Source organism: Panthera pardus, unplaced genomic scaffold (genome assembly GCF_024362965.1).
Source record: "Panthera pardus isolate Hobbes unplaced genomic scaffold, ASM2436296v1 HiC_scaffold_11, whole genome shotgun sequence".
In the NCBI taxonomy this organism is placed as follows: Eukaryota; Metazoa; Chordata; class Mammalia; order Carnivora; family Felidae; genus Panthera; species Panthera pardus.
In genome coordinates this window covers 2,814,754-2,823,104 of record NW_026526666.1, presented here as the reverse complement: position 1 = coordinate 2,823,104, position 8,351 = coordinate 2,814,754, and the positions used below count along the sequence as shown (strand labels likewise).

At 44.4% G+C, this 8,351-nt stretch overlaps 1 pseudogene; it reads left to right on the top strand.

Moving 5' to 3' along the window:
- Positions 1-2,765: 2,765 nt before the first annotated feature.
- Positions 2,766-7,670, top strand: LOC109256974 (thymidylate synthase-like; annotated as a pseudogene).
- Positions 7,671-8,351: the final 681 nt, after the last annotated feature.

The window sequence follows — 8,351 nt, the reverse complement described above, 5'->3', positions numbered from 1 at the left end:
GCAAATTGTGGGATGTTCATAGAACAGTACTCAACCATAAAAAAGGAACTACTAACTGATAGTTCAACAACATGGATGGATTTCAAAAGTGTTATGACAAGCTAAAGAAGCAGGTTGGAAAGCAATAAATACTTTGTGGTTCCCTGGATATGTAGCGGGTGGGGAGTAGGCTGATGTGATGATGGTGGACTGGTCTCAATCCTTGACTTCTTCAAAATAGCGTGTGACCTGGTCATTGTAATAGTACAACTAAGCAGAATTGCAGTCTGGTCCCAAATTTGATATGGAATGTGTTTTCCAAAGCAATTCTCATTCATTCATTCATTCATTCTTCTGTTGTTTCTTATTTCCTCCATTGCTCTCCTCTCCCTGAACCCGCAATTACCCATCTTAACAGGCGGTTCGGGCACACCTGAGATAGTTTTCTCCCTGTCATTGCCCCCTCTGACCTCAAAAGTTGCTGAACCTATAGGAGCCCAGGTGGAGTGTTGGAAGCCCACCTCTTCCCTTTTCCATTTTCTTGGCACTGGGTGGTTGAGAATGAACCTCTTGAGGCTCTCCTCTTGAATATTGGTCTTCAGTTGCCCATCATTCTTGGAGGGAACTCTCCTGTGTATATAATTCTCCCTGAAGCCCCAGAGTTAAAGCCCTCATTGGCTCTCCCTGGGAAAGAGGGACAGACTATCAGAGGTAAGGACACTTAAGACATCTGATGCTCCAGGTCTTGAAACCCTGCCCTCTCCATCTATTTCTGGACTGACTTCCCTCCAGTACACACTCTCAAGTCCTCCAGGTGACAACAGCTTCCAACGAGGCCATCAGATGCAGCTATGGAGCACGTGGAAGACCTATGACAGCACAGGTCTAGAACCTAATGCTAAGGAGAAACCTAACTCCAGGTCAGGATTGCCATGAACTCTGACCAACAGTTCCTCTTTAGGCCTAGATATGGGGGCTCTTACTTTCAGTTAGAGCATTTGTGAATCAGATGAACATGTCAGGAATTGGGGGTGTCTGAGGGCAGGTTTAGTAAAAGCAGACCCTGAGGTGAGGATTTACATGCACGTGATTTATTAAGACAGTCCTCCCTGAGCATCTGGAATAGAGTGAGGGAAGGAGGAAAGCAAAGGGAGGAAACCAAGAAAGATTTCAGTCAGTCTCATTGACAGTAGGTTGGTGTGATACTCAGGAGAACTCTGGAATTTGTTGTGCCTCAGAGTTGTCCCAGTCCCAGGCGGCTGTCTCACTTCTTCCCACCCTGCACCTTTAAGCTTTCCATTGCACAGAGTTCTCAAGCGCAAAGTCCTTATAGTTTGCAATGGCTCTCCCTTTGCCCATCAACACATTGCACCTCATGCTTCAACCATGGCAAATAAACTGTGGCGCCAATATGGAACGCGTCAAGAGAAACTGCAGCTTTCAAACTTAGCCCCTTTCTGAAATATTTCCTATTTTCCTGAGAAATAACCCCATCTGCCTTTGTGCCTTCACTATACCCTAGACAATTTTTGTCACTATGCTTACAGTGCTTCCTTGGTTTTTGAAATCATGTTACCACTGGCGTGAGGACTTCTTGAAGGCAGAGGCTCTCCTTTACTCATCCATGACACTTCAGTGGCTCTCCCTGTCCAGCATTCAGAGCCTGATTTCACTCAATCACTAAGATTGATTAGAACAGTGGCAACTGTTAGCCTTATCCCCACTCAGTCTGGAAACCAAATGGCTGCCAAACCTGTAAACCTTCCCATTTGTGTGACTCATAAGGATGGAAATACCTTCACTTTGTTCTGATTTACTGGTTTTGTTCTCTCTCTGAATGTCCTGTGCTCACGGGTGTATGCCTGGTGACTATAAGCTAATAAAGGGTGATCAACACAGCATCTTATGTGTTTATGGGCGTAATAAATGTGCTACTAATAACAGACTCTCCTGTGGCTCCGAGGCAGGGTGAGGAGAGATAAGTAACAGTACAGTTACATCTGAAACAAAACAGAGCTCAAAGTGCACACAGCACACAGAGATGGAAGAGGCTGACAGGATGCCAGCTCTGCCTATTCTAGATTCTCCAGGAAGCAAATGCTGACTAGGATTAAATGTGCAAGGGCTTTATTAGGGAAAACACCTGTGTGAAAGAAAATAGGAACATACTCAGGGAGGATGGCAAGGCCTTTAGGCCACAAAGCAAATCTGAATACAAGAGAAAAGGAGAGAAGGCTGGGGGGAGGGGCCCAAGACTCAGCCACGATTTATAAATTCATCACGGAGTCAATGAGCCAAAGTCAGCCAACAAAGAGTCCTGTGTTGCCCAAGGAATGGGGCTGTCTTAGCATCCCCACTGCGCCCAGCTATTGGCAGGGAGCAGTGCATGGGAGGTGTGGTCTCAGAGACCATTTTAAAGCCTAGCAACGGGGGCCCTTGGTCAATTAAGCTCCATGTATTAAGAAGGTCTGCAAGGCAAATCCTCATGGCCAAACCCTGAAGTAAGACCTCACAAAAGCATTAGTGACTGACAAATATGTGGGATAGAAAAAAGAATAATGGTAAAACTGTTGTGTCTCCTTCCAACCGGAAGGTTTCATTAATATGAAAGCTACTGTCACTCCAATTTCTTTTGCTCAACCTCCACTTTGAGCTCCATGTGGCAATAAGGAAGAAGTGGACCCAAGAGCCACAGATGTGATCACCTCTGTGCCCTGGGCTGACCTCGTGAGAAAAGCCATCTTGTCAACAGCATCTTGATTAAAATGATCCTTTTTCTGATAAGTATGGCTTGGTTTCTTGCTCACGCCTTGATGGTAGGTGAGCGTGCCCAACAGTAACTAAGACAAAGGGCTGGCTCACACTGCAGGAGAGAAAGAGAGAAGACTGGAGAGGGGAAGACCTAACCAAACATCCCTCCATTAAAACAAAACAGAAGCTAACCACATAAGGAGATTGGGTTGCTGAGGGCAATGTCCACATCCTTGTGAAGACAGGGGAGATTGGATTGAGAAGGAAAGCTGAGAGGATAAGGTCTGAGAAATCCCTCCCGAGAAAGTAAAGATTTAGTCCGCAGTGATTGGAGAAGGCAAAAAACTGATGCATATCAAGTGGAACAGTAATGCATGTAAAAGCATTTTGCAATTATAAAACACTGCCAAACACAAGAGATCTCAAGTATGAGATGCACTGCCATTATTAATTTGGTGATTTTTCTGTAGACTATCACAATGCTTTCAACCACCAGATGAGACAGATTTTATTATTAGGGTGTTAGGAGGTGAAGAATTTGAGAATGGCTTAAATACCTGAGAGCCCACATTGTTTGCCTCAAGCAAAACACAAAATAATAGTGGCAATCCAGACCCTACCACAGATGGTGGACAAGCAGCTATAAGTAATACAGTGAAGACCCATGAAATCTGATTTGAATCTTTGGGGCCAGATGTTTTTAAGATGTCAGGATTTGTTATTTTTTTAAGGAAAGTAATACAGAGTACAGTCTTTATATTCTATAACCCCTCCAGTGAGGACTGGGATTGTATCCTATGATCAGGTATACTGGAGTCTCTAAATGTAGGTACCATTTGTCTTGCCCTAGTCACTTGCAGCTCATGAAATGAGGGCCACTTTATTTGGAGGCTTTATCTGAAAGGACAATCTTCCTGGAAATGCAAGCTCTTCTGTCGCTTCTCTTTCTGGTTCTATGAAAACTACTGTCACTCCTTTTGTTCTACCTTCAGTCTGAGCTTTTGAAGCTGGGATTGAGAGGATCTGAGAGCCTTCTCAGAATTCCTTGGAGTGCTCTGATGAGCCCAGATTGGGAAGGGGATAAAGAAGAGGAGAATTTGGCTTCTTAGCACTTGGGAGCTGTCAGCAAGAAGGTGAGCCCAGTCACCGCCCACACTGACATTAAGATCTAAGGCAAAGCTGGGGGCGCCTGGGTGGCTATTTGTTAAGTGTCGGACCCATCTGCTCAGGGCATGGTCTCGTGGTTCGTGGGTTCAAGCTCTGTGTGGGGCTTTGCACTGACAGAACGGAGCCTGCTTGGGATTCTTTCTCTCCCTCTCTCTTTGCCCCTCCCCTATTCGCTCTTGCTCTCTCAAAATTAATAAACTTAAAAAAAAGATCTAAGGCAAAGGTGGAGGAGGATCACTATTGGTATCTGAGGTGGAGCTGCTCACTAGGGACATATAATGGCCCCTAGTCACCTTGCACTTATCTGGGTTCAGTGAAATAAGAGTGAAAGCTGAGTTCCAGGAAAGTGAATTTAGTATGCAGGCATCAGGGGATGTGCCAGGTACATTTGTAGGAGATTGGTGAGGGTTGCAGGGAGCTGCTGAAGTAGTGCGGGTGCCCTTGTGATAAACTCCTGATAAAGGTAGTATCCTTGGGGTGCCTGGCTGGCTCAGTCGGTTAAGCCTCTGACTCTTGATTTTGGCTCAGGTCATGTGAATAATCAAATGTTAAATTTAGTTCATGAGATCGAGCCCCATATCAGGCTCTGCACTGACAGTGTGGAGCCTGCTTGGGATCCTCTCTCTTCCTCTCTCTGCACCCCATCCCATGCTCTCTCTCTCAAAAATAAACAAGCATTAAAAAATAATAAAATCAAGTTAGGCCATGACCATTGTAGAGCACATGGGCTTAATTTTTCTCCCTGGCTCAGCTCTCTGAGGCCAATTCTTCTGACTTGCTAATTTAGTCACGTGGCTTACCTTGGTGAACCCATTTGTGTTATCAGTGACCATCCTTTTTATGTGCTCACATACCATCGAGTTAATATCGATTTTTTCCTGGTTTGCAAAAGATCAAAACAAAACTCACTCTTTTTTTTTTTTTTTTTTAATATTTATTTATTTTTGAGAGACAGAGGGAGACAGAGTATGACCAGGGGAGGGGCAGAGAGAGAGGGAGACACAGAATCTGAAACAGGCTCCAGACTCTGAGCTGTCAGCACAGAGCCCGACGCGGGGCTCGAAACCACGGACCGTGAGATCATGACCTGAGCCGAAGTCGGACGCTTAACCGACTGAGCCACCCAGGCGCCCCCAAAACTCACTCTTCTATAGATATTAAAATATATTATTTCCATCATTCTGAAAATTTGACAATTGCTATTCTCCAGGCTTGAGGCAACTCTTGTGATCTTCATGACTTTGAATGACTCCATCGTTCTCTTGGAGTTCACCTGGGTCTGGCAAATGGTCTCCATTAACACTTTCAAATTTTATCCTACTACCTTTTGATGCGTGATAGTTTTTCTGTTCTTTCTAAGCACGTGATGGGGTCAAGGAGTCCCACAGTCCCACTCTCAATAGCTCTAACACTCCCTGAGCCTTTGCAGTCTAGTTGTCTGAAACAGAAATAGCTAAGAGAGGTCACCGCAGACACAGTGGGAAAAGAGGTGTGGAAGGGCCCGTACCACCTTGCTCACCGCCCCCCGATGGGGTCCCATCCGGGCCCTGCAGCTGTGCCAGCACCACACTGGCCCCCAGCTCCCACTTGCAGCGCTCAAGGTCTCAGCCCGCCTGTGTGGAAGTGGGGCAGGATCTCTGGCCACCACCAAACAGGGTGCTGCGGTACTTGAGGCAGACGGAGCACATCCTGCACTGTGGGCTCCAGAAGGATGACCACACAGGTATCAGCATGCTGCTGGTGCTGGGTATGCAGGTGCACTCCAGCCCATGGGATGAATTTCCTCTGCTGACAACCAAACCTGTATTCTAGAAGGGTGTTTTGGAGGAGTTGCTGTGGTTTATCAAGGGATCCACAAACGCTTGGGAACTGTCTTCCAAGGGAGTTAAAATCTGGGACTCAAATGGGTCCTGAGACCTCTTGGACAGCCGATATTCTGCAACAGAGAAGAAGGGGACTTAGGCCCAGTTTATAATTTTCAATGGAAAATACAAAGATAAGAATTCAGATTATTCTGGTCAAGGAGTAGACCAACTGCAAAAGGTGATTGACACAATCAAAACCAACTGTGATGACAGAAGAATCATCCTGTGTGGGTGGAATCCAAAAGATCTTCCTTTAATGGCTCCTCTCTGCCATTCCCTTTGCCAGTTCTACCTGGAAAATGGTGAGCTGTCCTGCCAGTTATACCGGAGCTCAGGAGACATGGGCCTGGTTGTGCCCTCCAATGTCGCCAGCTATGCCCTGCTCACCTACAGGATGGTACACACCACAGGCCTGAAGCCCAGTGACTTCATACATACTTTGGGAGATGCACATATTTACCTGAGTCATGTTGAGCTGCTGAAAATGCAGCTTCAGTGAGAACCAAGGCCTTTCCCGAAGCTTAAGATCCTTTGAAAAGTTGAGACAATTGATGACTTCAAGGTTAAAGACTTTCAGGTTGAGGGGTACAATCCTCACCTTACTATAAAAATGGAAATGGCTATGGCACAAAAACACACTCAGATCAATGGAAAAAAATAGAGAACCCAGAAATGGACCCACAAACGGCCAACTAATCTTTGACAAAGCAGGAAAGAATATCCAATGGAATAAAGACAGTCTCTTCAGCAAGTGGTGCTGGGAAAACTGGACAGCGACATGCAGAAGAATGAACCTGGATCCCTTTTTTATACCATACACAAAAATAAACTCAAGATGGATGAAAGACCTAAACATAAGACAGGAAGCCATCAAAATCCTAGAGGAGAAAGCAGGCAAACACCTCTTTGACCTTGGCTGCAGCAACTTCTTATTCAATACACCTCCAGAGGCAAGGGAAACAAAAGCAAAAATGAACTAGTGGGACCTCATCAAAATAAAAATCTTCTGCACAGCAATGTAAACAATCAGCAAAACTAAAAGGCAACTGACAGAATGGGAGAAGATATCTGCAAATGACATACCAGATAAAGGGTTTACTATCCAAAGAACTATCAGATGCAACACCCAAAAACCAAATAATCCAGTGAAGAAACGGGCAAAAGACATGAATAGACATGTCTCCAAAGAAGACATCCAGATGGCCAACCAACACATGAAAAAATGCTCAACATCACTCATCATCAGGGAAATACAAATCAAAACCATGAGATATCACCTCACACCTATCAGCATGGCTAACATTAACAACTCACGCAACAACAGATGTTGGTGAGGATGCAGAGAAAGAGGATCTCTTTCGCACTGCTGGTGGGAATGCAAACTGGTGCAGCCACTCTGGAAAATAGTATGGAGGTTCCTCAAAAAGCTAAAAATAGAACTACCCTACAACCCAGCAATTGCACTATTAGGCATTTATCCAAGGGATACAGGTGTTGTTTCGGAGGGGCACATGCACATGCACATGCACCCCAATGTTCATAGCAGCACTATTGACAATAGCCAAAGTATGGAAAGAGCCCAAATGTCCATCAATGGATGAATGGACAAAAAAGATGTGGTACATATATACAATGGAGTATTACTACTTGGCAATCAAAAAGAATGAAATTTTGCCATTTGCAACTATGTGGATGGAGCTAGAGGGTATTATGCTAAGTGAAATTAGTCAGAGAAAGACAAATATGACTTCACTCATATGAGGACTTTAAGAGACAAAACAGATGAACATAAGGGAAGGGAAGCAAAAACAATATAAAAACAGGAAGGGAGACAAAACATAAAAGACTCTTAAATATAGAGAACAAACAGAGGGTTACTGGAGGGGTTGTGGGAGGGGGGATAGGCTAAATGGGTAAGGGGCACTAAGGAATCTACTCCTAAAATCATTGTTGCACTATATGCTAACCTGGATGTAAATTTAAAAAATAAAGTAAAAAAAAAAAAAAAAAAAAAAAGGAAATGGCTAAAGTGCTTTAATTTTTTTGTTTTTATTTTTTAAAATGTTTATTTTTGAGAGAGAGAACGTGAGCATGGGAGAGGCGGTTGGGGGGCGGGGGGGGGGGGGGACAGAGGATCCGAAGTGATGTGGGGCTTGAACTCACCAACCCATGAGATCATGACCTGAGCTGAAGTCAGATGTTCAACCAACTGAGCCACCCACGTGCCCCTACAGTGCTTTTCAGGGAGGTGTTTGAAGGATATTCAGTCTTTAGGGGTTGGACTGAATGCCCAGGTAAAAGCTCGTTTGCCCTAAAGAAAGAAGGAATGAGGTAAAAAATCTATGGGTGATCAGTGATTATTATTAACTTTTAAGGATGTTGCCATTGGCAAACATAACCTTGCCAGTTCTCTTAGGAACAAAAGGCCTTGAGTTTGGTTAACTCCCCAAAGATGTATGAAAATGCTGAGACTGGGAATAAAGTCAGGAGAGTGAAATTTATATACACGAAAAATGTATACATGCATTTCAATCCCACATTTTTATGATGGTCAGTGAATTTCAAGAATTACATATAAGCTATTCCCCT